The sequence below is a fragment of the Lissotriton vulgaris genome, unplaced genomic scaffold (genome assembly GCF_964263255.1).
Source record: "Lissotriton vulgaris unplaced genomic scaffold, aLisVul1.2 SCAFFOLD_453, whole genome shotgun sequence".
In the NCBI taxonomy this organism is placed as follows: Eukaryota; Metazoa; Chordata; class Amphibia; order Caudata; family Salamandridae; genus Lissotriton; species Lissotriton vulgaris.
In genome coordinates this window covers 110,224-127,408 of record NW_028254176.1, presented here as the reverse complement: position 1 = coordinate 127,408, position 17,185 = coordinate 110,224, and positions in this window count along the sequence as shown.

Here is a 17,185-nt window from a genome sequence, read left to right as displayed (position 1 = left end):
AGAAAGATAAACATAAGATGCACAGGTGAACTAAATGCAAATTACATAACATGCCCATCCACCCTCCTTAATAAAACAAGTCAGCGATCTTGGCAAATCAAGCAGGGTGTAACAACATAATGAGAAAATCAGTGCAGATGGAAATAAGCACAATGAGAAGAACATAGCAACCTACAGAAAAAGGAATGCCTTGCAAAAGAGACTAGTGCATGAGGTGCACTAACAACCTCCCCATAAAGGGTACACATGGAAAGGCAACCTTAAAACCGTGGAACAAAACAACTCCCCAGGAAAGGGTACACCAGAGGAACCTAACAGCCCTGGGACAAAGTAGACAGTAGCCATGCAATAGTGGCACAACTACACCAAGAGGTAGCACTGACAACGCACCCCGACAACCAACATAGAGTGATGCAACTCCTCCCCAAACAAAAGGGTACACCATTGAACAATGTAGGAATTGTTCAAGATAACATCACTAAATGGCGGCGCTGACAACGCACACCACCTTCCCCAGAAAAGGGTACACAAAGAAAACTAATCTTTGAAACTTTGGAGAAAAATAGTTACATGCAGACAACCTCCCCTAATAAAAGGGTACACCACGTTAAAAGTGCGCAACATAACTTCTCCAAAGAGTAACGACAAGAGCCTAGGAAACCACATGTAGGCACTGACTGGTACCACAACCCCACAACTTCCCCTAAGTAAGGGTACACCATAAGTACTAACCCTAAGTACATGGAAGGGGTAACGTTAGACACAAACACCCCAGCTGCCCAAGCAGGGTGAAACACAGGATACACACACCCTGTGAGACCACAACAACAACATCCCCTATATACATATATAGGGTACACCATAAGACACAAGATGACCCTAGGAACCTGCATTGATTGGGACCACAACCTCCCCTAAATAAGGGTACACCTTAGGACTAAGATGTTGGCTTAGGAAACAAACACAGACACTACTGTGCAATGTAAAATGAAAACACACACAAATTTAAGAACAAATTGAACTCCAACACATGAATGAAAAATCATGAGCTCCACACTTTCCATAAGAGCAACACGAATTCGCCATATTAAAAAAAAAAACACACCACATTCCAGAACAAGACTGTGATAAATAACATGCAGTGAAAAGTTAACTGCTACGCAAATAAATAAATGACATTAGCTCCGGTGAGCAACCTCTCACCCGGGTTCCTGTAGACAGCTCTCTCGGAAAGTAGCATGCCTCGAAAACGCAGTGGAGAAGGCTTCAGACAATCCAAAGTCAAAAGCTGAAGTCACAAAAGTGAAAAGTCACGACCATTCTCAAGGAAGATGAATTCATCATGTTCAGCTGTACTCCGAACTATTACTGGGCTGGTGAAAGCTTGAGACGAGTCGAGTCACGTAAGTGAGGAATGAAAACACCATGTTCCGCTTATCACTAAACCTCAAAAACGGAACTGGCAGAGCTGCGTGTAGACGAAAGGCAGAATCACTCGAACACACTGCGCAGACCTGCGCAGACACTGCAAAACGAATGGCAGCACGCTGTCACGTCCGCATGACGCACACAGGATGGCTCCAGGCACGTTGCTGCGCGAAGACTCCTGAGGGCAGCCAAAGATGAACGTCATAGACGCCGCTCGTGAGAAGGTAAGAAGTGCGCGGCTTGTGCGCATTTTGAAATTCAAACATGAAGGGCCAGTCACACCGCCAAAGTTGTACATGCGCCCCGTGTGCATAATCAATCCAAAAGATGCCGGCACAAGAGTGAAGGAGGTGCGGCCACTCGCACCCTCGAAGCTGTACATGTGGACTTCCACATTGAAGGATGCCGGCACCAAAGTGAAGAAGGGGCGGTGACTCATTCCCACAAGTGCGAGAACGGGTAAAACCCAACGGCACACTGAAAACGTTAAGAGACACTCAGGTTACACAAAAAACAACCAAAGAAAACGAGACTTCACTGACGAAAGTTGCTGTGCATGAGAGTGTACTGCCAGCGCCAGGGCACGTCAATAAGAGCAAAGACAAATAGTGCTCAAAATATATGCCCACACTGGTTGACAAAGAAATAAAGTGTCAATGCACACAAGAAGACCAGGAGAGACAACAGGGTGATCAGGCCCGCTGAGACAGTGGCTCTTGCAGCTGGAAACAGTCAGACTCCAGATGACAGAGGGATGGCAGTTAGAGCTCTCACAACACAGACGCCCAGGGTGGAGGCTGTCCAAGTTGAAAAGGACACTGGTGGGGTTTGCTGTGCGTTACTCTGATTTCCAGGAGATAACTTACTTGAATGTAGAACAGTTCTTGGTTTCCTTTAACGTTGAGCTTGAATGTTCCTTCCTTGCAGCGTAGATTAGTCTAAAAACGTTGCCAAAATGTGGTACACAAACAAGGATCCGTAGTCCAGGTGTAGAAGAAGATCCCTCTTTATTGACAAGTAGTTAGGTGGCAGGTTACAGGATAGGAAGATACAAGGAGAAACCCCACCAGGAGAGAGCTACCAGCTCCTCAGCCTCAGATGACCAACTGACAATCTTTACACAGGGAGGCACACTAACATTCCATGATGTCACAGGACATTCTCATAAAGTGGTAGAGAGGGAAAATACATAGAAGCATTTACCACAGGTAGCAAGCGCTATATAAATGCAATTACAATACAATACAATACAAGAACCCTAGTGATACAAGCCTATAACAGCAAGACACCAGAGGCCTAGCCCATTGTGCCATGAGCAACACTGTGCACTGCTTACTTTGAATATAAAATATACACATGCAAAATATACACAATAAATAAATAAAGTAAATAAATTCTCAGTGGAATAGGAAGGTGCCAAACTTTCAAACCTAATCTATGCTTTTAATGAAAGTGTTGTAATGTAAAAAAAAAAACACGTTCTGGAAAAGTATAGTACCTTGAACTGTACCCAAACTAGCACTTTAAGATGATGCTCCTCTCTAACTCACAATTCTTGAACTAACCTTAGCATGGCCAACAACTTTTCCTCTTCTCCCACGTAAATGATGGGCAAAAAGGGAACGGATAAAGGCTCCCGGCTCCCATATTACAGGGCTTCGTTGCATTAGCACTATTTACATTTTTAATCAGCAATTAAGATTGGAACTGTTATTTCCCTGTGGGGAGCCCTAACTGAATCCACGGCTCCTTTTAGGCAAGCATTCATCGCTGGCTCTGACCTTGGCTGAACTGAATGTGACCCTGAAGGACACTAGCTTTAGGAAGGAAAGATTCAAAGAGACTCCCGTCACAGCAGTCAGGTACAGCAGACAGTGAGGCCGAGGAGACGTTCTTGCTGAGTGCATACGACCAAACAGAAAGACAGAGAAGCAGACCGCAGGTAAGATATTACCTACAGCTCTTAGGCAGAGTGGAGCACAGGTGAAGCTGAGAACACAGGTAACCTGCTCGGATCAGTCTGTGGAAAGCAGAATGGACGACTGGAAGAAGAAGGCACTATAGCCAGCTGATGTAAATAACGAAGTCCTTGAGCCAGGTATATATAACAAGCTGGATTTAATAAAGCTTAGTTCCAAGTTAGGTTTCAAGTAAATAAGTAAAGATGACAAAAGCCCCACCAGGACCAGCCTCCCTGCTGCTCAGCCTGCATCCACCAACTGCCACTCCACAAAGCTCCAGACTCCAAGCATCCCGTGACATCACACACATCCAACATTCCAAACATCATCCAGTACACCAGGACCCACTCTGGCTGAGCAGTAGGGAAGAGACAAGTAAGTTATATCACCAGCGTTCTGTGACAATATAGGGGGCATCCTATCTTCAGGGGCATTGCTTTGTCAATAATGTTAGGGGTGTGTTATGTTAAATACATTTATTGAGCGCTTGAATATCCATGGGTGTCTTGGCGATGGCTACTGTGTAACATGAAGAAACCTAAAGAGAATTGAAAAACCTATGCAGAATTGGATAAACAGGGTTTAAGAGCTTTTCTGAAGGCCAGCAGATTGGCTGACAATTTGATGTGAAGGGGAAGCTTGTTCCAGGCAGTGGCGGCACTTAGCACAAAGCTGTGGCTTCCCCACGACGCACGTTTGTATTTGGGCAGAATCACGGATTTGGCTGCAGAAGATCTTTACGGCCTGTTAGGAACGTACCAACTGAATCTGGTTTTCAGGAAAACAGGCCCTTGATCATGTAGAGCTTTGTAGGCAATATAGAGAGCTTTGAAAACAATTCTGTGCCTGATCGGCAGCGAGTGAAGCTTCTTCAAATGTTTGGACACGGATTGATGTTTTGCAATGTTGAGGAGACGGGCAGCAGCATTTTACTACTGCAATAATCAAGTTTTGAAATTGCAAGAGAGGCGACTAATGTTTTTTGTAGATGTGACGAAATGAAAGGAAGTAGCTTTATCATCATCTTCAAAGTATAGAAAACTTTAGAAGAAACCGCGTTGGCTTGCTCAGTAGGAGAAAGCTTGTCATTAATCGGGACCCCCAGAATGCAGGCTTTGCTGTGTTAGTCTGAGACTTTCTTATAAGTAACAAGGGCCCAACTAAAAAGAACAGGACGGGCTGAGGGCACTGAACAGTGGTAATGGACAGGGTAAGGGGCAGTGGCTTTCAGTTATTTGAAAAAAACTAAGGCCAATCAGCAAGGTTTTCAGTGACATAGTCTGGATAATGTAGTTCACTCTAGTCCAGTTCCTCCTCACAGAAATCTAGGGCATGGAGGCCCAGGAGAGCAGGTTAGCATAAGCCCATACCTAACACCAACAAACCAGGCTTAGGATGAGCAGCAAGAACAGGCTCTTTAATAGCCAGGTCCCAGCAGCAGACCACACTTGGAAGAAGGGAGAGCAGGTTAGCTGAAAACAGCAACATTATAGAAAATGCTGATGAATACCTAGTAGTGTGTAATGAGACAAGGCTCCTAAAAATCCAGGAAATTAAAGTTTGAAACTACCTTGACAATAGAAAGCATGTCCACTGTGGTTATCTACACAGCAAAGAACCAGTGATTCCTAAAAATAGAAAATATTGAAATGGAATCACAATTGTAACGACAGGAAGCGTATGTGTGCATAGTTGGTGCTGAAGGGCATTGCAATTGGTTTATTTCTTTTGGAGTGTACAATTGCCCATTGCTTGGCTTCAAGTGGCTGTTAATTGATGAGCTGCCTTTCCTAATTATTCATGATGTGGTTTTAAGTGTTTTTAGATGTAGTAGCTTTATCTTTTTCTTATTGGACATGCCAATTATTGATAGGATATAATTTGCCAGTATAACCTGAAAGGATGTACCAATGACGTAGCAATCAGTTAGACAATTGTATGACTTTTTACTGTATTGTGTATATTAATGTGTTAGGAATTGAATCTAGTCTACACTGTTGTAAGTGTTACTGTGGATTGAGCTCGATGCACTACTGATTTATTAAACACTGAACCAACTGGATGGCTTGTAGCTGATTGATTGACCAAGGAGTTGTACCCTCGCCCACGATTCAATGACTTGGAGGGAGACAATGATAGAAAGGGTAGATGGACCAGGCTAACGCAGGAAGAGGATGGGAGACACTGAGTTCAAGTCAGCAACCCTATCACCACACCCTTGGCTGCAAAAGAGGGGTCTTTTCGTCGACACGGAAGAGAGCAAGTGTTGGCGAAGGTTACTAAAGGATATCTGCAACAAAAGCAGCATTTACTCATTAAGCTGTCTTAATTAGACCACAAATACAAGATCTAACATTAAATGTAATGCTCCAGTGCAGGTATGTTTACCTTCCAAGTTATTTTAAGAGGACTTATAGTGTGACCATTGGTTAGATCAGTGTTTCCATGTCAGATAGAAATCTTACGTAAATGATCATGAAGTATTCTTTCCCTTTGAAGTATAAACAGAAAGCAGTACCTACAAGATGAAAACATGTGAAAAGTATTTTAGCTATCTATACTATTCCTAAACATGCTTAATGCAAACAGGGGCAGAATTGCTATATTAAAAGATAAAGAATACAGAGTTTTACACAAACTGATATTTAAGTACTATCTCCTGGTCCTTTCAAAACCTCAGACTACAAAGATTGTTGAGAATTCTTCTCTGATGAAGGTGGTAACCCTCCCTGCAGGTGTCCAAAGAAGACAGGGGATCATCACAGATGGATGTAACCCTATGGTATTAACAGACACGTACACAACAGAGAATGTGATTAATGTTTCTGTAACATGAAAGTACAAGCTTCCTTCTTCATAGAATACGTACATCAGACCATTAACAGTGCAGGCATTACTCACAGGAAAGGCATTATCAGTACAAGGTTCCATCTCTCACAGAGCAGGTACATCATGTGATCTAGTTGGCTAGCTTGCCATCTTAAAAGAAAAGTACACCACAACATCCTTCACACAAAAGATACAGCTGGGCATCAGTAGTGCAGGCTTCCATGCCTCTTGAGACAGGTACGGGCAGAGGGGCAAGTTCCCCTCCTTCAGGCAGCACAGCAGTGGAAACTTCTCTCCCTTACTTTACAGCAGCAGTATAAACATCCTAGCCACAGAACAGGTAATCAATTGGATTAACCATGTGCCCGATTCATCAGAAGGTTTATTATTTACGCCCTTCAAAATAACACTACACTATAAGAACTCATCATCGGGATGCTACTGCCCTATGTACCTCTCTACACTGCTATTCTCCCAGTAGATATGGAACCACCACAAACACTAGGGCCATGAGCCACTGTCACTCTGCAGATAGAGGAACACAGCCAAATTCCTCCTGAATAGGTCTACATGTCTCTTATATGTGCCTAAACTGAGTCTATAGAGTGTCCAATTGAAACTTTGTGTCTTAGCAAGACCGATGTCAGGAATCAATAAGTAGTCTGTGTATGTAAAGAGCATTTTGGAAATGAGTAGAGTGGATTGGCCACATGTCTCCTCTGTTGACAAATTCTAAATTTCATTTTTCTGTACCTCTATATTCTGTTTGCCTTCATCAGGGATTATACTGGGCCACAAAAAAGGGGGTGGAGGCCTTTTGCTCCTGGTAACCCAAACATGACCTACTATGGATCCTGAGCAACTGGGCCAAGTTCCACTTTAGCACTTGACTCTCAGTAGTAGCAAGCGTCTAGTAGTCCAAGGCTTCTTAGAGGGAGATACATGCAGGGGTTGAACACAGGTTCACAACTCAAAATACGTTCAATCGCAGCAAAAGAATAGTGTCCAGTCAAATACCTGCTTTTATGAAAAAAGGGGATTTACATATCAACAGAAAGTAAAATAAGCCGTTCAGAAACACTATACACAGTCCCCCAAATTCAGAGCTCTAGCGTTTCAATAAGTGGTTCCTGAGTTCCACTACCCAATCACTAACGATAGTGGGTATTCCCCATTTATTATAAGCAAGATTTAGGTTATGCCCCACTAGTAGTCAGAGTCTCAGGAGTCCCACTCCAACTGCAATTAAAGTCAAGAGTGTTTCAGCGCCAAAGTGCTATATATGGCAGGCCTGTTCCACAGGGTAATTCCAGCCCATCAATCAGTTCTACCTGCACCAGCAGGAAGTGTGCAAATGGAGTCTCCATGAGCGACCACCTTCACCTTGAGGGCGCAATGGCTGCTGCACCTGCAGCCCTGCAGAGGTAGTGGTCGGGTGTCCTTGAAGTTCCTCACACACAGTCCTGCAGGGACATTGGCTGGATGTCCTTGATGCTCTTCTGATGCCAGTAAGTTTCCTTAGATCTTCCTCGCAGGTGGGAGTTGGGGGAATTTGACATACATATTCCAAATTCTCAGTCAGGGCTTGAGCCTGCATGGGTTACTACAGCAGTCTCCTTGGCTTTTTCTTGGTTGCCCTCCCTGGCATACTGGGTCAATGTCCTCACTCTGCACCCGTGCTACGGCCCAATCTGCACAGAAGCAATCTTCATGGTAGCCCCTCTGGCATACGGGGTTGCCGACTTCACTCCAAACATGGGCTATGTCCCGATCGGCACAGCAGTAATCTTCGTGGCGGTCCCACCTGGCCTTCACTCCACACAGGGCTACAGACTGATCGACACAACAATAATCTTAGTGGCAGTCCCTCCTAGCATACGGGTCGTAGACTTCCCTCTGCACATGGGCTACAAAAATCAGTGTAGAAGCTGCCTCCTCATACCTTGCATCAGTAATCCAATTGTCAGGATCACCCACAGGACCCAGCTCCCTTCTGCGCTCTCTATTACTCAGAGGGTACACTGGTCTTGGCAAGCAGGCAGGCATTGGTGCAGGTGATCTTAGATTCCCCGGGTGATGTCCCCTTACCCTGCTGGAAGACTAGCAGGCCAGAGCTTCTCCTCCTCACAGAGCCCTAATAGCTGCTTGACAGTTTACAGTTTTTGTGGCTTCCAGCCCTCCTGCCCCCCTGCCCCCAAGGTCCATTTCCAGGCACCAAATGTGATTTAGGGTCTGATTCTTTAGAGGTTATGTTGGAGTCTGCTTCCATTTAAAATGCCCTCTTCTCGGCCCTGCCTCCAGAAAGCATTCTGTCACAGCAGTGGCAACTCCAAATCCGATAGCTGCTCAACACAAGCCATGTCAGAGATAACTGGTTTACACCTGGATATCAGCCACCATGATATGTGTATCAAAATATTAACCCAGGGCCTTGTCAGAACTCTGCATGAGTGTTTTTATCAGCTATATCTCCCTCCTGAGATGTGCACAGCCCCCCCCCCCTTCCAGTGACCTCTCTCTGAATCAAAAAACACCCTTTGAAGTGTGCAAGACAGCACGGCTCTCCCTTCCTACAGTGTGGATGTCCCTCCCAGCTCACGGGAATGCACAATCCACAAATCTGCCTTGGGTGGATTTCTCTACCTCTTCATGCTCCTCCTGTAAGCCCTGAGCCTCCCAAAATGGAAACTAGAATCTTCAATGTATTGTACCATTCACAGGCACACATATACCCAGCACATCCATGTGAGACATGCACTGCACACAAACCTGATGTAGGCCAAGGGTGAGTTAAGCAAACACCAGCAGAATTTTACATGGGTGTGCCTGTAGGCCTCACTCCAGAGACACAGGTACAAAGGGCTGTTCACTTCTATTGAACACCACACGGTATGCTGTCCTACCAAAGGAAGTAGCCCTTCACCTCTATGAGAGTAGCAGTTTGGGCGCCCCTCCTAGTCCAACCAGAGCACAATCTGTGAGACAGGCCTATGTCATGATGCACACACAAGATTCATGTTCGCCCATGGCAACAAAAATCAGCACTAGGCATCCAGACATCATCGCAATTGGTGTCACTCAGGTCAAGGGTACATGTCTGTCACCACAATAGGGACTTTTCCGTCCCAATATGTGTCATAATGGATAATGGCTGAAGAGATTAGAATAGACAAGTGCATTGTTAACTGAGGAAGGGAGGGGATGGGGCCTGAGATGACATGTGTGCAAACACGCCGTGTGGGCGTTTTAAGTTGGGGGATGAAGTCCCCTTGAATCCTGAGGGTTCCTGGGGGCCAACTAACCCAACAGGTATGTCCAGTAAGTGCCACAGAGTTGCATTGCAGAGAGGTGTAAAATGAGGCATGGCCTTGGATCACCTTTCTGCAACACAGCTCTGTGGTGCTTACTGGAGGTACATGGTGGGCTAGTTGGATCCAGGGACTCTCAGGATTAAAGGGGACTTAATTCCCCAACTTAAAACGCACCACAGGGCGTGTTTGCACACGTCACCTCAGGCCCCATCCCCTCCCTTCACCACTGTGTAAACACGCTCTGTGGCCGTATTAAGTTGGGAGATTACGTCCCCTTGAATCCTGAGTGTCCGTAGGGTCCAACTAGCCCACTAGGTACCTGCAGTAAGCACCACAGAGCTGCATTGAAGAGAGGTGTAAAAAGGGGAACGGCGTGGACCACCTCTCTGCAACGCAGCGCAGTGGGGCTTACTGGAAGCACCTGGTGTGCTAGTTGGCTCCCAAGGACCCTCAAGATTGAAGGGGAATTATTTCACCAACTTAAAACGCACCACAGGGCGTGTTTGCACACGTCACCTCAGACCCTGTCCCCTCCTTTCACCACCATGTAAACACGCCCTGTGGCCGTTTTAAGTTGGGAGATTAAGTCCCCTTGAATCCTGAGTGTCCTTGTGGGACCCCTGAGCAAGCATAGGGGGTCAAGGGTGTTTCTACTCTGCCCCCTTTTCTCTTTTTTTTCATTTGTTTTACTGATTTCTTGTGCCTCGGTTCTACCGAGGTACAAGATGGCAGCCAACCCTTCCTGGTTTGGAGTGTTGACAGCCAATTAGCATGAAGCTCGTGATCGGGAGGGTGTACGGATCCTGCGCGCCTCTAGATATCGAAACTTTTTTAATTTTCTCAGCAACTACTAAACGGATTTACACCATTTAACAAAAAGGGATCTTTCTGAACCAAGGACTACCTTTTTGCCAAATTTGGAGTAATTCCGTTCAGCAGTTCGGGCTGTAGCCGTGTCTAAAGTTTCCAATGGAAAATTGCATGGTGAAAAAACTTTTTGGGACCCACCTTTTTTCTTGTCCCCCCGCTTGCCGAATCACCCCGAAACTTTCAAGTTAGGAGCGGACAGGAGCACCCCACGAGTTTTGAAAATTTCGCGAAGATTCATCTATCGGCTCCAAAGTTATTGGGAATAGAATGTTACGATTTTCTTATGGTAACTAGGTCTAAACTATAACTACCTACTGGCAACTGCCAGTAGGTAACACACACACACATATATATATATATATATATATAACCTACTGGCGTAGGTAGTTATAGTTAGGACCTAGTTTCCATAGGAAATCCGCAACATTCTATTGGGAATAACTTTGGCGCCGGTTGATGAATCTTCGCGAATTTCTCAAAGAAGATAGCCCGCTCCGCTCCGCTCCTTCCCTGAAAAATTTGGGGGATTCGTCAAGTGGGGGCTGAGAAAAAGGGGGGGGTCCCAAAACGTGTTTTCCCCATGTTATTTTCCATAGGACGATTAGACACGGCTACAGCCCGAACGTCTGAACGGAATTACAAGAAATTTGGCAAAATGGGAGAGTCTGATTCGCAGATCACGCTTTTGCTTAAATGGTGTAAATCCCTCCAGTAGTCCCTGAGAAAATCAAAAGAAAAAATATATATATATCTATAAGCGCGCACCATGCGCGTACCGTACGCGTATGGTACGCGCTCGGTACGCAACCTTCCCGTGTACGAGCTGCATGCTGATTGGCTGTCAACTGTCTATCAACACTCCAAACCTGAAATTGTTGGCAGCCATCTTGTGCCTCGGTAGACTGAGGCACAAGAAAGCATAAAAACAAACGTGTAGAACACAAAAAGGGGGCAGGGTAGAAACACCTTGACCCCCTAGGCCTGCCCAGGTGGTCCAACAAGGACCCCCAAGGCCCAATTTGTTTTTTTTTAAACCCGGTCTGTTCTTTTTCAAATTACCCCCCGGGGGGACCAAATCGCGGGGGTATAGTGATTTGAGATGTCATCAGTGATGTCATGAGTGATGTCACTGACCATGTCATGAGTGATGTAATATGTGACGTCATCAGCAGTGCATTGCGGTGCGCGAGTTATAGTTAGCTGAACTAACTATAACAGTGGAATTTCAAAGGTTTTGTATGAGTAAAATGACCAGCTAACTATAACTGGTGTGAAACCTATGGTTTTTTCAGTGAAAATATATATGAACACCAACACCCCACTTCCACAGGAACTCCCATGAAGAAGGCACGGACTTCAGGTTCTCGGTATTCAACTTCTTTTATTATATTGGGTCACCCACGACCCCAAGCCACTAGAGACGCGTTTCGGCTTCAAGGAAGCCTTTCTCAATCAGTTTGGCGCCATTCTGCTCTCAACATATATAGTCACACCCCTTGAAGGCAGCCATGAACATAAATAAAATACTTCCAGGCGTATGTAGCATTGAACCCCTTGCTGTAAAACAAATATATTGTCATCATTGTGAAAAAGCATGATAGAAAATGTATAACTACTGCGCAAAGCACATATTCGTTATAACCATAATCACATTTGATGTTTGTAAACCGGGTAAAATAAATCTAAACATACACTCCTTATGCCACCTCCGCGCGAGGTAAGTCACATAGTATTCCTCATTTGGCACCAAAACACTCTAAATGTGTTGCCCACATTTTGTACTAAATATACAAATCACTTACAAATGTATTTTTGATTTGACCGTAAAAGGCACGCTGTAATAAAAACATAGAACACATGACATATGGTGAATTAATCCTCAAAGTCCCCTCTGACATGGATTCCAATACTACTAAAAATAGACGGTATACCGGTAATCTGGATGCTGACTCACACTGCCTTTCATTAATAGCCCTGCTGAAATTATAACATCCCCTTCTGATATTCCAGTGCGCATAACGGTGGGGAGGTAAAATTCGTGGTTATGGACCTTGTTTAAACATATTCAAGTCCATGAAAGACAAATGTCTACATTTCCTGCGTGTGCGCACATCTCTAGAAGGACTACCCCTCCCGGACGCGTCTGAGACTTTGCAACCGTGAAGCCTGTGCAGAACACTGGGATCTGTTATTTGCATACTAAGGAAGCGTTGTGACTAGCTTATCAGTCGTTACGAACTAATTTTGAACTAAGTGGCATTGGAAGTTGATAAACATAAACTGAAGTACCAATCCCATCATGCATTGCAGTTTATCATATACTCACCTGAGGAGAATAAAAAGATATAAAAAGGGTATTTATTGGCAGTCCTGAGTGATTTTTGTAACTTTGCCGCTTGCCCTTGAACAAGGATGATGTGAGATCCGAAACGCGTTGGGCAATTTTGATAAAAAGATGGAGCACGCCGTCTTTGGTTTGCTGAGCATTATTTTTTACTCGATGATGAGTGCGCTTTGTTTTCGGATAAAAGGTGGAAATATATATATATTATATATATATAGATAGATATATATACACACACACACACACACACACACATATATATAAATATATATATATATATTATTTTTTGTATTGAGAAACACCCCAAACACCCCCATTTCTTGAATTACCTTTCCCATCTCATCCTACCCACCCCTAGAACCTAAAAACACCCTTGCCAACCTATAACCTTACCCACCCCATTACCCTAAAAATATCCTTACCCCTTAATACCCCCACCCACCCCTAAATTACAAAAACACCCTTATCACCTAATAATTCTACCCACCACTAAACCCTACAAACAGGCTTACCACCCTATACCGTTATCCTGACCCAAACCCCCAAAACCCCCTCACCACCCAAAATATCTCCCCACCCTTAAACCCTAAAACAGCAATACCACCCTATAACCTTATCCACCCCTAAACCCTAAAAACAGTCTTACCACCCTATACCCTTACCTACCCCTAAACCCTAAAGCCTTACCACCCAATACACCTACCCATCCCTAAACCGTAAAACCTCCTTACCACCCTTTACCCCTACCCACCCTTAACTATAAAAACACACTTACCACCCAATATCCTTACCCATCTCTAACCTCACATATATATATATATATAATTTTTTTGCCTTTGGGAAGGAGGTATGGAGACAGCTACGAGGCGTTGCCATGGGTTCCTGTTTCTCCCCCAGCTACGCGTGCTTGCACGTGGGCTGGTGGGAGGAACAGGTCCTGGGCATAACACACGCAACTTGGGTGAGAGAGAAGATCATCAAATATCTAAGATATATTGATGATATCTTTATTCTATGGCAGGGAAGTGAAGAGGAAGCCCAGTTGTTCATAAACGAAATCAATGACAACTCCTTAAACCTCCATTTTACTTCACACATCAGTGCCCGCCAGATAGAATTCCTTGATGTACAGGTTTATGTGGAACAAAACAAACTAATTTCCACATTACATGGGAAACCTACATCGGGTAACACCCTTTTACATGCTTCTAGCCTCCATCCGAAGCACACTATCTATAGTATCCCTCTAGGCGAAATTCTTAGAGTAAAACGAATCTGTAGCTCCACATCTGAATTTGACAAATGTATTAACGATCTCAGAATTAGATTTTTGGAACGTTGCTATTCCAATCACATTTTCAACAAAGCTTTGGCTAAAGCAAGGTTGAGAAGTAGAGAGAGTTTATTTCTGACACCTGATCCCGACAATGCCGATATTTCCGATGGGTCTGACATCACTACCCACACATGTCCCAGGTTCATTACCGCTTACAGCAGTGATGAACAGGCCATCAAAAGAACTAACCAAAAAAACTGGCCTATCATCCTGACTGATAATATTCTGAGCCCTACTTTACCAGTTAGACCAGTGGTGACCTTTCGTAGAGCTAGGAATATGGGTAGTTCTTTAGATGTCTCTAGTCCGGAATTAAAACAAAAGGACATCTGGTTAAAGGCCAGACCTGGATTTCGGAAATGCTCGCACTGTAGAGCTTGTAAATTCGGGGAGAACAAAACACACTACCGTACCCCATTTTGCTCCAGTGACATCCCTATCAAAGGCAGTTATGACTGCAAAACGGAATTTGCAGTCTATGTTCTGACGTGCACCTGTGGACTACATTACATCGGTAGCACTATAGCCCAGGTGCACGTCAGAATCTTACAGCACTTAAGGGCTATACTGCATACTGATCCATCGTATCCTGTAGCACGCCATTTTGCGGCAAAACATAACAAAGATCTCAATTGTTTGAGATACTTTGTAATAGGATCAGTATTGCCCTTACGCAGAGGAGGTAACAGAGAGTTGTTATTGCGACAACTCGAAACACGTTTTATATTAGAGTTCGACAGTAAATGGCCCAACGGCCTTAACAATACTGAGGATTTTTACAACTTCCTGTAGAACATTACGAACTCTATCTGACTATGTTAATTTAGCTGTTCCTCCCTTTAATAGCTGCCTTTCTGCATTTCGTTGGTGGTTTTCTGTCAAATATTCTGCCCTTGGTTCATGAGTAGTCAGGTTCCCTGTTGCTCATTAGGATATACTGCATAGGGCAGATCCTTACAGTAATACTCTCTCTCTTATTCATCTAGTTGTGATAGATAGTCAGGATCCGTGTTGTCTATCACGGTTCAAGAAACACTCAAGTCCAAATAGCACTGAATATGTATAATAAGATGAATTGCTTGCATATTTATGTGTTATTTAATTTTCTATATTGTGCCATATCCATTTTATACCATGGGTTCATGTGTCTTCCCTTCACTTTTATCACATGTTATCACTATTTAATGTTTATAATATAGTCTGATATGTTCTTTTAGATAATGCTTATATGAAATTTATGGTTTTAGACATGCAATTTTATAAAAAAACATAGAACAGTCCCTGATTTTATCACGGGTAATAATAATGTTTTTTTCTCAGTGCTTTCTATGAAATTCCATGAATTTTATATTTATAGTCTTGATGAACATGCAGTCTGCACTTTATCTTTAGCCTCCTTTGCACACTAGGCATGGTTTGTCCTAGCTTTTTTGTGGTTGTTAGTTTAAATTGCTCCGTCAGGCCAATAATTCCATGGACAAAGGCTGATTCCTTTGTAATAACTATGTTTATATTGGTTACCTCATGTATTGTTACTATCTCTATATAACATGTGTTATTTTGCTCTTAACTTTTGCTATGGACATGTGTTATCTGGATTTATCCAGTCATGAGTTCCTTTTTAGGACTATATGCAATAATATAATTTTTCTTGTGTACATGCATGATAATAGGAAATTAATAATTGTTCTTAGATCGGGTACACAATGTGCATTTATGCAGGAATTTGAAATGTTTACAGCGAGAGTATGACATGTTTCTCTATGAGATAGTCTGTTTTCCATTGTCATAGCGGCCACGTGACCCTCTGGGGAACAGGGTGGTAAGCGGAGCACATTAAGCACTTTATAAGCACTGTTATTTGCACTAATGCCTTGCATGTGAACAAGGGCTGCATAGCCCGAAACGCGTCATGTTTGGTTGGTAGCGGAAAAAACTGGAAAATAAAAATACTTACCCGAATGCTGTGGTCTGTCTCCTGCTTTGCCGGTCCTGTCGGATTGGAGGTGGTTTCTTGGAGTTACTGTCGATATATATATATATATATATATATATATATATATATATATATATATATATATATATATATGAATCAACAGAACTCCGGTAAGACAAGAATCCAGACGAGCCCGTAGTCCTTCTTATTATTTTATTTTAGCACAGCAAGCGAACGAGGACAGCGCGTTTCGAACAACCCTGGTTGTTCTTGGTCATATATATACACATATGTATATACACACACATAAACATACACTTACCTTATATATATTTACCTAGTGATGTAAAGGCATATTCGTGGTAAAGGCTTGCGCTGTAAAGGCTATGCGTGTTAAAGGTATTGCGTGGTAATGGATATGTGGTCAAGGCTTTACGTTGTAATGCCAGCGTTGTAAAGGCTGCTTCCCCATCAGTTGATACTTCCTAGAGTGGTGCCTCTTTATTCTTCTAACTCTTCCTTCTACACCTTGATAGTCACTGCTTTCAAAAACTTGGACCTTGACATTCTTCCCTCCATAAGGTTAACAAGTGTTCCGAGATCCAACATTGGAGAAGAAGAAGAAAAACAGGTTGTTCATTACTGTTGCCTCTCACTTTTTGCAGGAGATCGAGATCTTCAGTATGGGGAGGTCCTTGACAGGAACCTGAGAGACCCAAAGCCTGGATGGGCCTCCAAAGGCTGACTGAACTTATCCATTGATAGATTCTTCAAGTTTTCCTGGACAATGTCCCTCTGTACAGTTTCAATCAAAGCAGAAGATTGACAGAGATGAAGAGTGGCATTGAGAGCCGAGACTTATCGGATGTACAGCAGTGGCGTCACTAGGGGGGTGCGGGAGGGGGCGGACCGCACCCTGGTGACACCATCTCATGGGGTGACACCGTTACGCTGCAGCCTCACCTCACGTCTGCTCTGCTTTGCTTTATAATGAACCCTGAGCCTAATGAAACGTTGACACTTTTATGCTCAGTAATTCTGATTCTCACTTTACGTGATGTGCGTCCCACTTGAGTGAGTCCACACGGACATTTGATCGCATAGATTACTGCATCAGTATTGCAATCTGGGAATGTTTTAGAGCAATTTTCCTGCCTGTGTGTGGGCCAA